The sequence below is a fragment of the Humulus lupulus genome, chromosome 1, assembly GCF_963169125.1.
Source record: "Humulus lupulus chromosome 1, drHumLupu1.1, whole genome shotgun sequence".
NCBI lineage: Eukaryota > Viridiplantae > Streptophyta > Magnoliopsida > Rosales > Cannabaceae > Humulus > Humulus lupulus.
Window position 1 is genome coordinate 139,875,621 of NC_084793.1, and position 20,641 is coordinate 139,896,261.

A 20,641-nucleotide genomic window follows, 5' to 3' on the forward strand; every position below is an offset into this window, starting at 1 on the left:
ATATTTATAAAATTTGTATTAGTTAAAAAATAGTTGTTTTATTAATTGGAAAAATATTACAAAAAAAATTAATGAATAGTATAATTTTAAAAATAAACTAAATTATGTAAATATATATATATATATTTATAAAAATTATGTATCTAAAAACTTTTAAAATTATATTTTTTTTGTTTCTAAATTTTCTATATTATTAACTTTTGTATTTATAATAATTTTTATATCAAAATTTAAATTTATTATTATTTAACATATTTATAAAATTAATTACATTATTCTTAACATATTTATAAAATTTATATTAGTTAAAAAACAGATATTTTATTAATTAGAAAAATATTGTAAAAAAAAATAATATATAAATTTATTAGTTATGATTTTTTTATTAATATATATATAAATAATTTTTATAAAAACCTATTACAGTAATATCGACAATTAAAAGATGTAGCTATTGATGTATCATAGAGTCTGAATTTATTTAACGAGGCAATACCAACAGCTCAGAACTGTCGTCATTGGAGACAACTGTCGGAATTGCCTTGTTAAAAAATTAGGCTTGTTAATATTTCCCTCTCTTCTCTTTCTTTTTCCCTCTCTTCATATTTCCTCTTAATATAACCTGTCCTCTAATATTAATCTCTCTCTCTCGACCAGCCCTTTCTCTGCGACTCACTCTCTCACCGATCCGCCCTCCAAACGACTCCGACGCCGACGCCGACGCCTTTCTGATGAAACGATTCTCCCACTTCGCCTCTCGCCTCTCACTTTTCCTCGACCTTGTCCCTGTATATCTTCCTCAATCTCTTGAAGACGCTGCGTCTTCAATTTTTTTACTTTGTATTTTGGGTTTCAGCATCTTCAATTTTTTTAAGGGCTGATTATCTTAAGGGTTGATTGGTAGTGTATAGTCACTCACAAAGTCTTTTTCTCTCTCTCACTCTCATGGATTCAGGTGCCTCTTATTCCCCATTCTCTTTGAGTATAATATAGGTATAGTTTTGTATATAGAATAAATAGAATGTACGTTTTTACATTTTACATGTAAGAATTGTTGTACTTTGTTCATTTGGTCTATTGAAATCATATATAATCATTTTCAAACTCTACAGTGAATCAATAATGATTTGTTATGTGAAATTATGAAATTGAATATGCTTTTGAAGAGCAGAAGTTCCAAAACAGACCAGTAAGTATTGTAATTATGGTGTGTTATTTTGACATTTTGGGTTATCTTTGCTGAATCACTTCTTTTTTAGAATAATTTAGGTGATGGCTAAAGTTAATTTATTTATCTTGTTTAAATTATAATTTAATGGCTAGCTTGAGAAAAATAATTATATAATGTAGAGAATATATTTTGTGTATATTTTGTACCTAGTTGTTATTTAATTCTTGACTATTCTCAATTACAAACAACCCCTTAGAATTCTTATGTGGATATCTTGATTGTGTACATGCAGTCAGTAAGTGATCTTCACAATAAACATATGGATATGGTAAGTGAGCATAGTCTGTTATGTTTGCTCAATAAATATTTCTATGGAATTTAAAGTTTGTTGACACAAGTTACCAATTTTGTTTTCAGATACGAACATATATGGAATCCTCACAGTCCGAAACAAATACAATCAATCTGAAAGATATCAGACAAGGGATTGGTAACCCAGTTGGCGCTAACCACCTTCCCTTAGTTCAGAGCAGTTGATTTCACAACCAACTGGTTCGCAAATGTTGCAGCAAATGACACGAAACTAATCAATATACCTCGTTAGATCATACTTTTTTTAGTCTTCTTGCTGATTGAACACAAGGCCTGTACCTCGCGGTAAGTATCATCTTTATGAGGTAGTCGAGTAGTTAACAAATGCATGCCGTCTTTAAATATGAACAAGGCTGCAGTAACGTTGTACCCAAAATAAAATATTTTTCATTTTGTTCCAGTCTCTAGTAGCACTCGGCTGTTATGTGGTCTTGGTTCAGGTTACTTTTATGGGCTCTGGAAGTTCCTTGTGATTGTTTAGCATACTTCATTTTTTAACAACTGGAAATTTGGTTGACAAAAAAGGACCTTATTCTAACCTCTTTACCTGGGCACTGGTTTGAAACTAGTTTCATCGAGCAATGAAAAAATGTATGACATTGTCTCTGAAACATTGTTCATTTCATGTTCATATTAAGGTGGTTAGACACACAATGGTGGCATATGTAATTGAATATGAAATTGAATATGCTTTTGATGTTTCGTTGGAAACCATGTTTAGGGTTCAATCTGTGGTAATATGATATTATTGTTGTAGTTGGCATATGTAATGTTTGATAAAATTACTGTGTGAATAATTGGTATGTAATTTGAATAATTGCTTGATAGTTTGGTTGTGATACATGGACGAAGGCACTTGGTAAAGATTATCAAACTCATTTATCTACTTTATAGTTATCAAGATGATTTATAATTACATATTGATATGCTTTATGGATCATTAGAGAGTTGTGTTATGTACTGTTGATGCTCATTTTTTATTTGTCTGACTAATATCCCATGTTTGTGAATTAATCAATTTATCTCAGTTGCTGATTTTGATCACAACTTTCCATGTTTCTCACTACTGGAAGCATGTTCTATTTTGGATATACAATGTCTTTTCTATAATTGTTATTGCAATATCATTTTTTCTTTCAATAATACATGTTTTGGTTGATTTTAGATGCTTAAGTTATCTGATGGATTTGTTTAGAATTGCTTACACTCAATTATATTTAGCAATGCAACTTTTCTTTAAGTTTACTACCATCTTGAAGGATCTCAGTTGTTTTGTAACATTGTTTTTGGCTTTATGTTTAGAATTTCTTAGACTCAATTGTTGAATATTTCCATTTTCTTTGTAAAATCAATCAAGCTTTGTAAATTTCCATCTTATTGCTCCACTGGGTTGGATTCCTGAATATTTTGCAAGTGAGATCTTCTATGATAAGAAAAGTTGTAAAAGTGCATATATGTATATGTGGAAGAGATTGCTTACTTGAATTTTAGCAGAACCATCATCATCAGCATAATTCCCATTACTTTCTTTCATCATCAGCATAATTTCCCATTACTTGAAGAGATTGCTTCACATTGCTGTAAATGCATCTCAATCAATGTTGATTAATCTTCGTGAGTAATAATTTCTGTGCTTGCAATATGTGACTGAGAGAGTTGGTCTCTTTGGCTACTTCATGTAAACTATACACCTATTGCTTTAGAACAATTACGAGGAACATTACATTGGCTCTTAAATTTCAACTTGCATGAATGGTGCAATTATTTGGCATTCCAAATAAAAAAAAAAAGACCAGTAAATCAATATATGTGAGAATATTTCCAAGTAATTATTCTGCGAACCTTCTTTTACTCTATAAGCTACCAAGCTAAGTAAGATGATATATTTATATAATAGCAACAAAACAATAATAATGGTAATAATATATACATATATAATAAAGCTATGCTTGGTTTTGCTTCCTTGACAATGAAGACGAAAAACTATAGATAGAGGAGAGGAGGACAAAATTAAGCAGAAAGAAACGCAAGAAGCAATGCTATCAAAACTTGTTCACTTCTCCTAGCACATTTTGTCCATGTCTCCCCCATCTTAGTTGATATGGTTTAAGTGCATGGTGTGTATATTGTTCTTTCACAACAGTCCTATCTCATATAAAGCTTATTCAATTATTCATATACAGTCAAACAGAATCACTATGCTGCTGATTTAGTATTATTATTTTAGAAAGTAAATGTTGACAGAGATTTAAGCATAAACTTATTACTCGTTTATTTGTTTTATTTCATGTTTTTGAAAGGCTCTTTGGGATAAAACTCTTGAGCTCAGATTTTTGCTTCTGAAAACAATCTAAAGTTCAAATAGATCATCTCAGGTATGTTTTAATGGTTAAACTTATTAATTTGAATTCTAATTGTTTAAACATTTCAAAGGTATATTCTTTTTAAAATAATACAAGTGTATGTTAGAGGTGTTTGAATATCTTAAATATTCATCCATAGTGAAGTAGTTTCTGGGATTATAATTGTGTGCTGCGGTGATAATGGAAGGTTAAGAACTTGCATGTCTTAGTGAAGTAGGTTCTTTAATATATATAATTGCGTGCTGGGGGAGATATAAGGAAGAAAAATTGTTTGTTGTTTGAATTGATTGAATTAATATTGACAGATGGATAGGTTACAAATATAGGGAAAGTGCTGTTCGATTTCAATCATAAAAAATAGTATAAATGATTTAGATTATGAAAGATTAACTTTCACTTTCATTTATATTCAAATAGAGCTCAAGTAGTTATATATTTTGACTACTTCAAGCTTTCAAACCTTTGCAATGAATCTTCAAACTGATATGCTTTCTTCTCCGCAACTTCAAGCTTCTTAATCAATTCCTCATTCTTAGTTTGCTCAGTAGCATAAACCTGAATGGCCTCCTCATATTTCTCTGTTTCTGATGCTAGTAACTGCGACACCTAATAACTGTCGGCGTAGCTACCTTATGTCGGCATAAGCAAATACGACAGTTAGTCGACTGTCGTCGTTGCTCAATAGCGACAGTTAAAAACTGTCGGGAAATCCCGTTTTTGTAGTAGTGCTTGATCCCTCACATCATCTTTGTGACACTAATGATTAACATTTACATTTTATATTGAAGTGTGGTCTAATAATTAGGTAAAATGGATCATGTATCGCATGGTCTAAATCAGGCATGTGATGTCTGATCATGCACGTTTATGTTGCGTATCTGGGAATTTGGGAGTAAACAGACACGTGATGTCTGTTTACACATGTTTATATTGCGTGGTCAACATTATAAAGATCCTAGGGTACATCAGACCTCTGGCGTACGACAAGCTAGCGTAACTTCAGCTCGTGCCTTTTGATGCTATAATCCACAAATGGTTCTAGGCAATATGTTGCTTTGAACTCATCAGCTCGAGCTATTTGTCTAGGGAATCGTGCTAAATTCCCCTGGATGAAAAGTGAACACGTGGAGCATCGATTATAGCCTTTTGCTAGCCAGCTGTACCCGAGCTGCCTAAAAAGATACGTGTTGATTTTTAGGGCGTACAATTGCCCCCAAGTCCCTGCTCGTGTTCTATGACGTCACTTATGACTTTCACCGTAGGGACTTTTAAACTTCCATTGCGATTATCCAGGCCCTGCCCATCATTTGAATACTGGACACGTGGAATGCCGTGATTGGCATCTGTTCGGGTTTCGAGGATTATATTAAATGGCCTGGCCACTTTTTTGCTGTTGTTTCATCTTTCGAATCATGACCCTCATATCTCGCATTAGATTGATCGGATGGTCCTCATTTCCTTATGCCTTTTACATATAAATAGGGCTGGCAATTTTCAGTACTCATCATCTTTCATTCAAAAAATTTCTTCATTTTCTCTCTTCCGAGATTCAAAATCTCTTTTTCTTCTTCTAATTAAAATCCCAGAAATCCCCATAATCTCGCCACAAAAAACCCTTGGAAGCCCAGTCATCAAGGATTTCCCTAGGACTCCTTCTTCTATGCTGCTTGCAACTTTCGTTTGGAGAACATAGTGTAAGTTTCCTACTTTTCGTGTGTTTCAATTTTCTTCCTTTTTCTTTGTCATGTGAATCTGCACTTTATAGTCACCAACAGTAGGTTGTTCCTAAATAACTTTTGGTGCATAGGTTTCAATTTTAGGCATATTGAGTAGATCCTAAAACATGTCTAGGATTGTGATGTTCATAACTAGGTAATTTTTGGGTGAAATCTGGGTAAGTTTAGGAAATACCCATTCGGGATATGGAAGACGAGAGGTTTTTAGGGTATAAAATTGGGTAGATTAGGGGTCACGTTTCTTAGGTGGTTTTTCTTTAAAACCCTTTCCCCAAGGCAAGTAAAGGCCTAACTCTGCTGACACACGGATCCCTGAATATCAGGGGTCTATTGGAAACCTAGGCGCGTGGTATAGGCAACGCGCGGCATCACACGGGCTGATATTGCACCAGTTCGCGTGTTAGGACCCCTGGCCTTTGTTGTTTCTCCTGTTCAAAAAATTCTACGTCGCCCACTAAAAACTTCATCCTTTTTATTCGATAGGTGAGCTGATGGCACCCAAGAAAGGCGCATCCAAGACGATCGTAGCTGGATCTTCGTCCCAGCAATCTCACAAGGGAAAGGAGGCCGTCCCTGATTCCCCCCTGCTTGAGTTTGGCCCCATGGTGGAGAAGGAGGTCGCGTTCACTCCTGACGCCTTTTTCGAGGCCGAAAGGATTCTCTCCAAGATAACAACCCAGGAAGGGTCAACAAGATCCTACTGTCCCATAACATCGAGGATGGGACGGGGGCTCTTATCGCCTGAACTCCCTACGAGGGGGAGCGGAGCTGTGCACCACTCCAGGATGATTTCGCGGCCTGGAGTGATGAGCACTTAAAGGCCGGGGCCTTTCTCCCCCTCGACCAGTACTTCGCGAACTTCCTCAATTATGTGAGGTTGGCACCATTTCAACTTCCCCCGAACTCCTATCGTCTACTGGCCGGGCTGAGGTATCTCTTCCTGAAGCAGATGTAGGAGGTCCCCATCCCTGCGGATATCTTTTATTTCTTCTGCCACAAGGCCAGCTCGGATCAACGGGGACGAGGCGACGGGTTCTACTATCTGGCTCACTTCCTGAATTTACCTGCAATCATCGAACTGCCCAGCCATCCCAATGACTTCAAAGATCAGTTCTTTATGTCGAATGAGTTTTGCAATTGCGAATAACATTACTTCAACCATCTTCATAAGTTTCCTTTCTATTCTCAACTCGCAAAATTATTATTTTTTATTCTTGGATTTTTCGCATGTAGACTGATTAGAGCATCATCCTGCAGCCATTTTTGTGAGGATGGGCAAATCAGTGACCCTTGGTGGTCAATATGATACCCTGGTGGGGCTTTCGCCCAGTGAGAAGGACTACTGCCAGCTCGTGTCTGATGAGACGATGTTGGTGTGTAAGTTAATCTCTGTAGGCCAGACTCTAACCTTGAGGAAGATGGGGGCTACTTACACAGTAGCTCGTGAGCTGGCGCCAACCCAAGTGAGGCACTGCGGTCGACGACGGTGATGAGCAGGAAGAAGAGCCTGAGGTGCCACTTGTGCGAAAGTGGCAAGCTCCTAAGATCGCTCGGTAACCTGATGTGGAATGAGCTCCATCAGGGGCAGCAGCCAGCCCTTCTGGCCAAGGTAACCCATACCTCTTTAGGGACCTAGATAGGGCTGCCGCCGACCTTAGGATAGTTAGGTTCAACCCCAACCAGCTCATACATTGCCACCCTAGAGACCCTACCTATAATACAACCTTACTTCAGTGCATAGATCAATTAGTACTACGTCATTACATGGGCCATCCTAGGGGCACTGTAGTAGTAGACAACACCTTGTCCTTTAGGTCGACCTTCTTTGAGGAGTATGGGACCAACCTTAGGCCGTGACCTTCCCTTCTCGAGGGTATAGTTGCTCCAAGACTTAGACAATACGTAGAGGAATCCAGTCCTGAGGTAGAGCTTGACCCGGAACCTCCCCTAATCCAAGAAGTGGTTGACTTAGACTCTCCTTCTCCTATAGCAGTTCCAAGACCGGAGGTCGTGGAAGTAGACTCCTCCTCTAGCTTGGAGGGTAGGATTTTTTCTTACTTTGTACGTATTTTCTTTGTAAATTGATGAATGTATATGCCCACTTAATGCATTTCCCATTCTTTTTCAAGTGAGGAGATGGCACAGCGAGGGAAACTTGACATCCGCTTGATGTTCCAGGAAGGGAGATTTAGCAAGGGTCCCCTAGATTAGAAACTTTGGCCTACGGCAAAGAAAACGCCTCCCTTGGCCGCGACCGCTTCCAAATCCCCAGCCAAGGGGAAAGATTCGGGCTTGAGAGCTCTGCTCCCTTCGGCCCCGGAGAAGAGGGGTCCGGCAACACTCCATCCTCGCTTTCCCCCAGCTCCTGCTCGGGACCAGGCAGCATCGGTAGTCCCTACCGCCACTATTCACATCCCCGTCAACACCCAGGATCTGGAGCTAATTCCATACACTTTTCGGGGTGCCGTCTATGAGACGGCGAACTACGCGGTGGAACACTTTTATAAGGCCAAGCCCAACGACCTGAGGGCGATTGAGGAGAGGAGCCCGGAGAACGTCATGGAATCTGCCTTGGGGATGAACTTTGCAGTAAGCATTCTTCCTGACTTGACTTTTATTATTTTTCCCTGGTATGTGCCTAACTGTTTCTTTGCTTTTTGCAGGCAGTCCTGGCTCAACATCGCAGCATATCTCGGGCCAGGGCTAGGAATTATGAACTCAAGGCCGAGCTCCAAATTGCTCAGGCCGCCCTGACTACGGCCCAAACTGCTCTCGCTGCCTCTCAACAAAGTGAACAAGGTGCCAAGGCTACCTTGGCGGCGGCCCAAGCAGGTGAACAGACGGCAAAGGCTGCCTTAACCATGGCACAAGAGGGCGAGCAGGTAGCATAGGCTACCTCGGCAGCCCTTCAGGCCAAGCTCGAGGGGGCCAAGGCCAAACAGTTGGAGGTCGAGGCGGCTATTCAGGAGGAGAAGAAGGGATCGACATCCTCCATGGAGAGCATGCTGTACCACTGTTGGGCCTTTAATCAGGAGGGCAACTTCTCCTTCATGGCCTCCAAAGTGTGGGGGCACTACCTCGAGAAGTTCAACGCTTGGCTAAAACAAGAGCTGCAGTCTGAGACCAGGGAGGCCTCTATTGCTGGCGAGTAGGAGATCGAGGAGGTGACGTCCTCGGAGCAGCCTGGAGGGTCTTAGTTTTTATTTGCCCTTTTTTTATGTTGTATATTTTTCTTTTGTAAATGTTAATCACGAGGTTATTCTCCTCCAGACAATTTATATATATTATTTTCAGTTTATCTAAGTTTTATTTATTCCTTGATCTCTTTCTCATGCCTTATGATGTGCACGTTTAAAGCCTTAGGAAATGACCCTTAGATCGAGATCGATATTCCTGGTCGTAACCAAAAAGACGATTTATATCTTACCTGTTAAGTATCAGGCCCTGGACCCGGTTGTATCCGGGTTTTTTTTTTTAAATAAAGCCCTATTTCGTGTTAGTTTTATCGATGCTTCGCTTTTTCTTTAGAAAAAACATTGTTAATCAATTTAACCAACTTCTAAGTTTCGGAACTTGGTTGTGCCGAGGATATTTAATTAAAAACTTAGTTCGCATTAGTTTTATTGACACATCGCATTTTTTAGAAAAACACTGGTTAATCAATTTAACCAACTTCTAAGTTTCGGAACCTGGTCGTGCCTAGGATATTTAATTAAAAACTTACTTCGCATTAGTTTTATTGACACATCGCATTTTTTAGAAAAACACTGGTTAATCAATTTAAGCAACTTCTAAGTTTCGGAACTTGGTCGTGTCCATGATATTTAATTAAAAACTTAGTTCGCGTTAGTTTTATTGTCACCTTGCATTTTTTTTAGAAAAACACTGGTTAATCAATTAACCAACTTCTAAGTTTCGGAACCTGGTCGTGTCTAGGATATTTAATTAAAAACTCAGTTCACGTTAGTTTTATTGACACCTCGCGTTTTTTAGAAAAACACTGGCTAATCAATTTAACCAACTTCTAAGTTTCGAAACCTGGTCGTGTCCAGGATATTTAATTAAAAACTTAGTTCGCATTAGTTTTATTGACACCTCGCATTTTTTAGAAAAACATTGGTTAATCAATTTAACCAACTTCTAAGTTTCGGGACCTGGTCCTCAGGTTGTCTACCCCCAAGTAATCAGGAAGTGGACTTTCTGGGTTACTTTGAACTAACATGCAGATGAAATCGTACAAAGACACAAATATACCATAAACGTTTTTTTTTTATATATTTCTATAATTAAATGGCTTTTATATTCGAGCCTTACATAGACAGGTGGCTTGATCACTGATAATACTTTTTCAAATGCATAGCATTCCAGGTCTGTGGTACCGTTTCTCCACTAAGTCGGGCCAATTTAAAAGTACCTTCATGTATGATTTCCACGATCTGATAGGGCCCTTCCTAGCTCGAGCCTAAGGCACCATCTTGGGGGTCCTTGCCTGCTAAAAGTTGTAATGCCCTGGATAGCCAAGATCGTTACACTGTGTACTTATAAAGCTACAGGACTTGCTAACCAAGTCATTAATTTGAAAACGTGTCACTAAACATGTAAAAGCTAAGGTTAAAAAGGTTTTGGTCTCAAAAGACTCACTTCATATATTTAAACTGTAGTAAACATGGGATCCCATATGAAAACAAAGTTAGAACAAGTTTACAGACTCCTGAAAATACATGAATATCCTCTAGCCATACTAAGGCAAAACAGACAGTCCTTAGGTTCCATGTCCTTGCTTAGATCTCAACCGTGGCGGTCGAGCACCTGGCTATGCACATTCTGCTCGCTGAGCTCTCCAATCAGGGCTGATCTAATTTTCCCTTGCCTTTACCTGCACCACGTAGCACCCGTGAGCCAAGGCCCAGCAAGAAAACATCATAAACAACTTAAACAATAATAACAGACAAATAGTTCAATATGCATGTATTCCCATCAGATAATCCTCAACAGGTATTCAGCATATACAATCCAATTCAAGATACATTCTACCACATATAATACTCATATCACATAATATTCAGGGCTGACGACTTAGGCCGCACCCTCTGTTTAACCCACTGACTCCGGCCCGCTTAAACCGAGCTCAGTGCATAATAAGTTGTCCTCAGCTACCAGTGGTCGAGCCGCGCCCTGTGCGCTAGTGTAACCCTTGGAAACCTTAGGCCATTGTTTCACCAAATGGCTTGCATGGAATAATACCATCTTTTCAAGCATTTACAATAGGGAGCCCTTAGTCCTGTCACATATATTCAACCAGGTGCAGTTTTCTTACCTTTAGTCTACGCAGTTATTGAATTACGAGCAACACCTCTCAAGCACGATCCGTTCCCGAGCCTAAGTCTTTATCACCTAGTCACAACCAAAGTATAGGGTTCCATTAATACTCCAATATAGGTTTACTCCCGAGATTCCAAATTCCACCAAGCACGGTGGTGAAACCAAACCCGAGCACACTAGACCACCTTCCCGTGCCTAAAACCCTCAAAAACTTATGTGTGCAACCGAGGGCTGCGGCCCCTGAAGCCTAGCCGTGGCCCTTCCCCAAAATAGAGCCAACACCCACGCTGAACCACACACGCACCGCGACCCTTGCCTTGGGCGCCGCAGCGCTCTCCCTTGGCCGAGCCTTCTTGGCTCTTTTGCATGCTAGGGCCGCAGTGCTCTAGAACAGAGCCGCGACCCTCCCCTTCGAACCCAGAATTTACACCATTTCTAAGTCTGAAACCTCACCTAAAACCACCCCAAAGTTCCCCAACTCCTAACCAATTAATCCCAACTCGTTTAGCATGATCTAAACAACATAATTCCACAGAAAACACAGCCTACCACACACTAATCTTCTCTTTTCAATTTCTGAAACTTCAAGAGTTAAAACTACTTAAACCAGCCATTCAAACCCAATTTAAGACCTCTAAACCATGAGTTGAAGTTTACCTTTGCTGTTGAATCACTTCACCAAGCCATAGCCAAGCTAAGTTCCCAAATTTCCTTCTTAATTCTGCCTTAGAACATCAAAACCATATTTGTTTCAACACTTCACCTAAACCCAGCTACAACTCAGAATTCAGCCACATAAAAGAAGATCAGATGCTTACCTTAATCCCTATTTTAGTTCTTGATTTACTCTTGAGCTAAATCTCCTAGTCCCCACCACCAATCTTAGAAATTCCAGCTTGTTCCCCTGTTTTCTGTGTTTTCTTTCCTTTGTTTTCCCTTGAGCGTGAGAGAGAGCTGAGACAAGGGTGTTTAGTCGGTTTGTGTTTTTCTTCTAAAAGCTTCCTTATGTCTAACTTACCTGTTAAGTTAATCCCGAGGCTCGGGGTGCCGAAAACATCCCCGAGGCCAAAATGGTAAAATCCCCCAATATTCCCGCCTAGACATCCTAACCTCAAAAATATCTCTATATATTTATTTCCATGACTCGATAATGCAAATCGCTACCCGCTATCTAAAAAGTACCCCCGACTTATCCAAAGTCATATCTTAAGCCCCGTTGTGACTTTTCCCGCTATCTGACCCTAGAATCGTCTTGAGTTGTGCTCAGCGAACCTGTCCACATAATAATGTGGTTCTCACATATATCACATATTTATTTCATATCACATTACCACATAATACCATCAATTATCATATAAACTTTAATAAACATATAATTACTCATTTAATCACAATTATTCCATTAATGCCCTCCTGGCACACTAATCAAGGCCCTTAAACCTTATTAGTGATTTTGGGTCGTTACAAAAATACCCTTTGGACTACCAACAAAAGACATGCTTTTTGACATTTGAATTAAAATAACGTGTGATTTTTGCTGATAATGTGGGAGCTGTAGCTATGAATCTTCTCATTTTTCATCAATTAGGTCAAGGGATGCACTGAGTAGTTCTTCGTTCCACTTTGGGCTAAAGGTCTGGAGCCTATGTGTGGCTACCTTTGTTTCGACAGGGAGGACGGCCTCACTTCCGAAAGTTAAGGAGAAAGGGGTATGCCCTGTGGAAGTTCAGTGGGAGGTCCGGTAAGCCCACTGCATCTGCGGGAGCTTGTCGGGCCATCCTCCCTTGGCCTCGTCCAATCTCCTCTTAAGGTTTGCTTTGAGGGTTTTATTTACAGCCTCGACCTGCCCATTGGCCTGCGGGTAGGCCACCGAGGAGAATCTTTTGATTACGCGTGCCTTTCACAAAACTCAGTGAAGAGATTGCTATCGAACTGTGTCCCATTGTCTGACACAATCTTTCTTGGCAATTTAAATCGGTAAACAATGTTCTTGACCATGAAGTCGATGACTCTTTTTGCAGTGATTATAGCCAGGGGCTCCACCTCTGCCCATTTTGTAAAATAATCGATGGCCACTACTGCATAGCGAACTCCTCCCTTCCCCATGGGCAGGGCTCCAATTAAATCGATTCCCCATACCGCGAATGGCTAGGGGGATGATATCAATTTTAGCTCGACTGGAGGAGCTCGGGCGATGGTGGCAAACTGCTGGCACTTATCACACTTTTGGACATAGAAGATGGAGTCTTTTGGTAACGTGGGCCAAAGATACCACTGCCGTAATGTTTTCAAGGCCAGGTTTTGCCCCCTGCATGATCCCCACAAAAGCGTTCATGTACCTCATGCAAAATAGTTTTGGCTTCCTCTAGCAAAACACACCGTAGTAGAGATAAGGAGTGGCCACGTCGGTACAGCGTCCCGTCTATGATTGTGTACCTTGGAGCTTGATAGAGTACTCTCCTCGCGTCTTTCCGCTCGCCAGGCAATTTTCCTGTCGTAAGATACTCTATTATGGGAGTCATCCAGGTCGGTCTGATATTGATCATCTCAATCTCCATCGTGCTTTCTGCCATGCTTGGACTTTCTAAGTATTCCACTGATACTATGCTCAGAGTCTCGGCTTCTTTGGAGGTAGTGAGTCTAGCCAGAGCGTCGACATTGGCGTTCTGCTCGCGATGGATCTGCTTGACTAGGCTATACTCAAACTCTGATAGCTCCTTCTTGACCTTGGTCAGGTAAGTTGCCATTTGGGTACCTCGGGCTTGATATTCCCCAGACACTTGGTTTACCGTGAGCTGGGAATCGCTGTAGAAGTGGACGGCCCTGGCCTTCAGCTCCTTCGCCACTCTAAGCCCGGCCAATAGGGCTTCGTATTCAGCTTCATTGTTGGATGCCACGAACTAGAACCGCAGCGCGGAGTGGAAACGATGTCTTCTGGGGATATTAGGATTATCCTAGCTCCAGACACGTTCTCATTAGATGACCCATCTATGAAGATTCTCCATAATTCCCGCACTGGTTCTCTCAAGGGCTCTTTCTGGAATCTATTGCATTCAGCCATGAAATTATCCAAGGCTTGGCTTTTTATCATAGTTCAGGGTATATACAGTATCTTGAACTGGCTAAGCTCGACCGCCCATTTCAACAAACGTCCCGATGTCTCAGGTTTCTGTAGCACCTGCCTTAAAGGCTGATCGGTCATGACGTGGATTGAATGGGATTGGAAATATGGCCTAAGCTTCCGGGAAGCCATAATAAGGCAGAACGCCATCTTTTCCATTAGAGGATATCGAGATTCTACTCCAAGAAGTCTCTTGCTTATATAATATACTACCTTTTGAACTCGGTTCACCTCCCGGACCAACACGGCACTGGCCGCATTTTCAGTCACGGCTAAATAGAGGAAAAGGTGCTCAACTGTCGTTGGTTTAGATAACACTGGTTGCTCGGCCAAATGTGTCTTCAGGTTGATGAAAGCCTGCTCGCACTCCTTAGTCCACTCGAACTTTTTGTTCCCCCGAAGCAGGTTGTAGAATGGCAAACACTTATCGGTGGATTTAGAAATAAACCGATTGAGGGCCGCCACCCTTCCTGTAAGACTCTGGACATCTTTATGCGACCTGGGCGAAGGCATCTCTAGCAGCGATCCCACTGGTGTTGACTATGAATCCTAGGAATTTTCATGACGCCACTCCGAAAGTACATTTCTGGGGGTTTAGCCTCATATTATACTTCCTTAGAATTCCAAAACATTTCGTCAGATCGGAGACATGGTTATCGGCAGTCTTTGACTTGACTAGCATATCATCAACATATACTTTAATGTTTTTTCTGATCTAACCAGCGAACATTCTGTTGACCAACCTCTGGTAGGTCGCCCCAGCATTTTTCAGCCCGAAGGGCATGACTTTATAGCAGTACACGGTTGGATTCATGAAGCTAGTATGTTCTTGGTTCGTGGGGTTCATGGTGATCTGGTTATATCTAGAGTACGCATCCATGAAGGACATGAGCTCATGCCTTGCAGTGGCATCCACCAACTGGTCAATCCTCGGCAAAGGGAAGTAATCCTTGGGACAAGCTTTTTTTAGATCGGAGAAATCGATGCAGGTCTGACATTTTCCATTTGGCTTTGGGACCAGGACAGGATTGGCGACCTAGGTAGGATATTTAGCCTCGTGAATATAGCCGCACTTCAAAAGCGTAGCTACTTCTTCCTCCAGTGCCTCAGCTTGGGTCGTACCTAGTCGCCTCTGTTTCTGGGATTTCGCAGGCATGCTTTTGTCCAAATTTAGCGTATGCATGATGACACTTGGGCTGATTCCTATCATGTCTTCATGGGACCAAGCGAAAACATCTAGATTTTCTTTTAAAAAAGTTACCAGCTCTGCCTTTCTTTCAGGGTCAAGATTTTTCCCGAGCTTAGCGACCCTCGAAGCATCTTTGGGATCAATGTTTACTTCTTCGAGGTCTTCAATATCCTGGAGCTCGGATCTGTCTTCACCCATTCGGGAATCAATATCATCACTCGGGGTGGCTCCCCTGCAAGTGACTGGCTGAGGTTCTTCCATCCTAGGATTATCTCTGACTTCCTGGGATTCCTCTCCTCGATCCTGCACGGCCATCGTCTGCTGCCCAGGTTGTCCCACTAGCACGACCTGAGTGGCGTCCACCACACTAGCTAAGAACCCCATGCATCCCCCCTACAATAGGTCTCTAGCTCTAAGTACATATATCATAGGTATATGAGGTCCATGCATAGTTCCAACGAATACAAAGGGGTCCTCACCCTCAAGTTCAAAGGTTACCATCTTCTTCTTACAATCTATCGTTGCCCCATACTTCTCTAGCAAGTCCATACCCATAATTATATAAAAATCAGTCATAACCAACTCTACCAAGTCAACTGACAACTCCCTGCCATCCATTGTCACTAGTAGTGATCTAACCCATCTCCTAGAAATTACTAACTCCCCAGTAGGTAGCATAGTACCAAACCCCACAGGATAAAAGTCACATGGTCTGCATAGTTAATCTATAATCCTACTAGCAACAAATGAGTGTGTAGCACCCGAATCAATCGAAACAGTATAGAGGGTCCCACTACTAGAAAGTTGTTCTATAACAACCAAGGGACTAGCCTCAACCTTTGCCTGGGTCAAGGTGAACACCCAAGCTGACGTCAGGCTGTCCACCTTCTTGGGCTCTTCCTTTCTGGATTTCGGACAATCCTTCTTCAAGTGTCCCACACTCTCGAAGACAAAGTAGGCCTTCACTCGACGTTCCCCAATATGGCGCCTCCTCCATCAAGTACACTCTTGGAATGCCTTTAAGGTCTCATTGCCACCCTGGCGGCCTATCTGTATGCCCCGTTGCCTCCTATGCTGGCTCTGGAGCTAAAACTGTATCTGGAGTCTTTCTGTTTTGCTCCCTAGGGCCTCCGCCCATACCAAAGCCTGCAAATGGAGGTGCATGCCTCTTAAAATCCCTTCTAGTTGTATTCTCACGCCAGATCTTATTCTTAGATCTCTCAGCTGTAAGTGCCTTCTCCACATCCTATGCGTAGGTAGTCACCCCTGGCATAGTAGTACTATGAACATCGTGAACATCAAGGCATAATCTGTCACTGTCATGTTTCACTGAAGTAACTCAGTGAACTCTTCAACCTTCGCTACTTTAACTGCGTCATTGTAGTATTTCTCGTTGAATAGAGTTCCGAATTCTTCCCATTCCATAGTATTCGCTGCTCTAGTCTAGGATACCATCTCCCACCATATTCGGGCATCCTCCCGAAACATGTAAGTGGCGCATGACATTCTCTCATTACCACCTACCCTCATGAAATCCATGATGGTGGTTATCTTAGTCATCCATTGCTTAGCCTTCAATGGGTCTGATCTACCCTAAAAAACTGGAGGGTGTTGTTTCCTAAACCTTTCATACATGGGTTCCCATCTATCTCCCCTACCTAGGGATATACTACCGTTTCGCACCTCCGGCTGTGACACTGTTATTACTGCGGGCTATAGGTTCCCTGTTGGAACCTGTTGCTGTCTCAAGAGGCGAATCTCATATTCTTGCCTCTGTTACTTGGATTGCATATCAGCAAACACTTGTTGCCAGTTTTTGTGAGCTAGCGGCGTGGCCTGGCCTTGGTCATTCTCTTCTCTGGCCTGTGTCTCCTAGCCATCCAACCTCTCTGACCTTCGAGGAAGCATACTGATAACTATTCAACTCTGTAGTGATCAAATCGACCGTTAGGTAAGTAATAACTATACCTCTTGCCGCCTGACAGTACAAGCCCGAACAAACAAATAGATGTAATGCTAATAAGCATTCCAACACATAATATACTCAATCATTGTGCTAATAAGCACTTCCTGATATTCATCAGCAAATACCAATGCTAATAATCATTTCTGGCATTCATAAGCAATTAATGATGCAAACAACCATATTCAAGCATTTATACATGTATAACAATGCTAATCAACATGTTCTTTATCATTCATGTGACAGTCAAGGGCCAGGTCATATAAGAATATCTCATGCTCCCTAAACAGACATGCAGATAAGGCATTTATATCCTATTTAAGTAGTTAAACACATAATCACATAAATAGTTACCGAACCCTGAGTCGAGTTTGTCTATAGTGGCGAGTGTACATGCCCGACCAGTCTTCAGGAACCCTTAAACCTTGGCATCCTTGATACGAGATTGTAACGTCCTCCTAATCCATGATTGTTAACATGTGTACTTTAAATAGTGTCGGACTTGCTAATCAAGTCATTTTGGTTATAAATGTGTAACTAAGGTTAACGTCAAGGGTTAGGGTTAACAATTTTGGTCAAAAGAAACGTTAACTTTTCATTTGAAAGTTTTATGCATACATTGGATTCCAAAACATTACAAATAGATGTTTAAAAGGGTATATACAAATCAAAAGTTACAACCAGCTGGCCTAAGCGGCAAAATAAGAGATACAATCCTAGTTCCTATGAGATATCCTCGGCCGTGGTGGACAAGCAACCGTATATGTACACGCCGCCATCGAAGCTCTCCAACCCATGGCTGGTCTAGCTTTCCTTTTCCCTTACCTGCACCACATAGCACCTGTGAGCCAAGGCTCAGCAAGAAACTTAAACATGTGCATTGAAAGTAAATACATATTCCAAATACATATCTAGCATGTCCAGCATTAATAACCAACTAATGCATGCATACGATTACAAATAAATGATGTTTTGATCATTCTGGGGCCTGCTACCCTGAATTGTTGACCATAGAGTTAACCAGGGGCCTTGTGCCCTAGCTATGTGACCATAGAGTCACCTGGGGCCCTTTCCCTTAGCTCTGAGTAACTAGCCATAGAACTGCCCAAGCACTTTGTTTTCCAATGACCATAGGGTCGGCCAACATAATAGTACGTTCCTGAATGGGCCTAAGCCTCTCGACCAGCGCACAACGCGCTATTGCTGCCCTTGACTAATAATAAGTCAAGGCTTTAATCAAACATTCAGATAAATAGACAATCAGATATAGATACAGATAAGCATACTTCAAACAATACAAGTATACATACATATAAATCATGGTATCTTAACTAATTAAACACAAACACAGTAATAACAATGTTCCTTAACGGGGTCGAGCCCTACCTATGCATACCAGACAATCATTCATTAAATAGTTAACCACGTACAAAGCATTCAAGCATATCCTAATTCACATTCATTCTCAAGGGCTGAGCCCTATTCATCATTACAATCAACAATGGGGCCAAGCCCTAATAATATAAATCACATATTGGATGCAGTTTTCTTACCTTAGGTCCGAGTGCAAAGTGTATTAAGAACGACCCTTAAGTACGATCCTGGTTTTGAAACCCTAGCGATAACCTAGATACAACAAATAGGGAATCTCATCAAAACGAGCGAATAAATGATTCTGTATTGAGTCCTAGCCTCTGGGACATCGAATTCTACTAAACCGGGTAGTAGGATCGATCCTGAGCCCTTAGATTTGAGTTCGCACACTCAAAAACTCTCCCGGGGCTCAATACCCTTAAGCACCGTAACTCAAAACAAAGGAGCCACTGCTCGCCCCAAGTTAGAGAGCCCAATCTCTCCCCTGCTTCAACATGCACTGCGGCACTCCCTAGTAGACATGGCTGCTCAAATGGCCCGAAGACACCTCCTTCTCCCAACACTCAAGAGAGTCCTGGCGCCCCAAGAACAGGGTCGCGGCTCGACATGATAACCCTATGTTTTCTCCATTTACCTCAAGCCCAATCCCTAAAAAAACCTATCCTAACATAGCTAAAACTCAAAAGTAAAGCCCTCATTCAATTCAATAGCTCCCATCAAAACCCAAGTAAAATTTTGGCCAAAATCCCTTCAAATCCCAAAATCAGAGCTGAGTTTTCTAAACTCCAAAAATTCAACTAAAAACCAGTAAACACAGAGATTTAGGGTTAGAAATCATTACCTTTGTTGCCCCAATCGATGGTGAGTCTTTCGCCAAGCAATCCCAAGCGTAAACTAGCCTTGATTCTCCTTAAACAGTAAGAATTCCCAAGGAATTTTAAGAAATTATGTGTAAACGAGAGAGAGGGAGAGACAGAGCACACACATATATATATATATATACATAGAGAGAGAGAGAGAGAGACAAGTGTTCAAATTGTTTCCTCTATTTTTGTGTTTTGTGTGGGCTACTTAGACTCTAAGTAACCTTAAGCAAATTGTGAGGCTCGGGGTACCAAAAATGTCCCCGAGGGCAAAATGGTAAAAACTCCTTGAATTTCCTCCTAATCTCACTAATACCGAATATATCCTCAAATATTCATTCCTGTTACCCGATAATCTGGTAATGTACTAGATACCCGAAATACCATTTGACTCATCCCGAGTCGGGTATTAGGTCCCGTAGTGACTTTCCCGCTAACTTGCTCCCTAGGATCGTCTCGTGCCGTGTAACTCAAATATATCCACATAATAATGTGGTCTCACACATATATCACATATATGCCAAATATACCCATAACAGGCTAAATTACAAAAATTACCCTTCTAATAAGAAATGGGCCCACATGCATATTTAACACATCTAAACATGCATATCTAGTCATATTATCATATAACTCACATAATCACATAATTACATGCATATATATCGTATAAATATATAATTTCCATAAATTTCCATCCTTGCCCCTAATCAAGTCCCTAAGCCTTATTAGGTAATTTGGGACGTTACAAACACAATCTTCCTCACCAAGTCTTTGATCAACCTAGAACTAGTGTGGGCTGGTTCTCAATACATGAGATAGAGATCTAGAAGAGAAGAAAATAGAGTGGCTAGGAGAGTGTAGTTCTAAATTTTTCTATGATTGAGCACTAACCCAAACTTGTTCTTTGTCAACTGTCCCTTATGAAACCCCTAGCTATAACACTCTATTTATAGACATATCCATATTCTTAATTAAATTAATTAAAAAATAAAATGTAAATATAGCCATATCATGGCTGGCCCACACCATATGGGTTGGGCTCACGATAAGTGCCTTAAATTTTAGGCTAAATGGACTCAAATTCAAGACCTTTTTATTTATACATTTTATAATTAAATAATTAAATTCTTATTCAAATTAACTATTTATAAATTTAAAATTGAT

At 40.8% G+C, this 20,641-nt stretch overlaps 1 long non-coding RNA gene across 10 annotated transcripts in view; it reads left to right on the forward strand.

Moving 5' to 3' along the window:
• The first annotated feature begins 509 nt into the window (after positions 1 to 509).
• The window catches only part of LOC133798368 (uncharacterized), a 30,516-nt gene continuing 10,384 nt past the window's right edge, over positions 510 to 20,641 (forward strand). For 4 of the 10 annotated variants that reach the window (XR_009875847.1, XR_009875850.1, XR_009875849.1 and 1 more), the window contains exons 1-3: positions 511 to 1,499; positions 1,589 to 3,660; positions 3,844 to 3,918. This is a non-coding gene — a long non-coding RNA (uncharacterized LOC133798368). Of the gene's footprint in view, positions 1,500 to 1,588; positions 3,661 to 3,843; positions 3,919 to 7,771; positions 8,232 to 8,305; positions 20,553 to 20,641 lie in introns of those variants that run through there. The other 6 variants (XR_009875838.1, XR_009875840.1, XR_009875839.1 and 3 more) reach the window with 6 other exon arrangements.